Genomic DNA, 953 nt, shown 5'->3' on the forward strand with positions numbered 1-953 from the left:
TATAAGATGCATAACCATTTACTGAATACTGATAATATAAATACAAAACCATGGTAACTGCGACGAAGTCAACACACATCTTTAGGAAATGAATTAATCACACACGTGCAACCTCAGTAAAGACAAGTAAGCATACGGTCGCTTCTTTGGTCAGCTTACCGTTTCGTAGCTGCGCTGACGCTGGGGTCGGAGCGGAGCGCCGCGTCGTTTTATAGGCGTCCGAGGCTGACCACTTGACACTATCTAGAAAAAAAAAGAATAAAAAAAACGCCTCTCTATCTCTAATCTGTCAACTCTCTCGTTCGCTCGTTTCTCAGCTTCTCCTCCTGCCCACTCGATTGCGTTAAGAACAAAAAAGAAAAAATATAGTCTTGATACGTTTAGCGCTCTCTTGGAATCTCCCGCATTAGGTTACCCTTCTACTCTCTCTCTCTCTCTCTCTTTCTCTCCCTATATATATGTTTTTACATTAAATACATACACACACACGCATATGTGTATATATATATATATATATATATATATATATATATATATATATATATATGTGTGTGTGTGTGTGTGTGTGTGTGTGTGCATATGTATATGTATGGGTGAAGATACGATGTGACAATCATGTAATATTATGTACAATATGTAGAATTTAGTAATATGATATAGATATAGTGGGGTTACAGTTTGTATGTGTGCATATATGTATCATCATCAAGGATAGAGAGTTCAGAATTGAACAGCTGTGACCAAGACCTATGTCTCTCGTGAGCACGCGCAACGCAGCAATTGTGTTGCTGATTTTCCAGCAGCTGTCACCAAGTGGCGAAATCCTTTACGCTATTCCGAGCGTTCCTTTGAGATCTTGATTACTAATTGACTAGGGAGAGATACTGAAGTGGGTTCCCGATGCTTTCTTCAGTAGACGTAACTGTACTAGACAGGTGACCCTTGACTTTTGA

At 39.2% G+C, this 953-nt stretch overlaps 1 protein-coding gene across 1 annotated transcript in view; it reads right to left on the reverse strand.

Moving 5' to 3' along the window:
• The window catches only part of LOC119594495, a 3,412-nt gene extending 2,988 nt beyond the window's left edge, over positions 1-424 (reverse strand). The window contains exon 1 of the mRNA XM_037943528.1: positions 160-424. The gene's annotated coding sequence lies outside the window, so the exon portion shown is untranslated. The remainder of the gene's footprint in view (positions 1-159) is intronic.
• Between the last annotated feature and the right edge of the window lie 529 nt (positions 425-953).

Source organism: Penaeus monodon, chromosome 3 (genome assembly GCF_015228065.2).
Source record: "Penaeus monodon isolate SGIC_2016 chromosome 3, NSTDA_Pmon_1, whole genome shotgun sequence".
NCBI lineage: Eukaryota > Metazoa > Arthropoda > Malacostraca > Decapoda > Penaeidae > Penaeus > Penaeus monodon.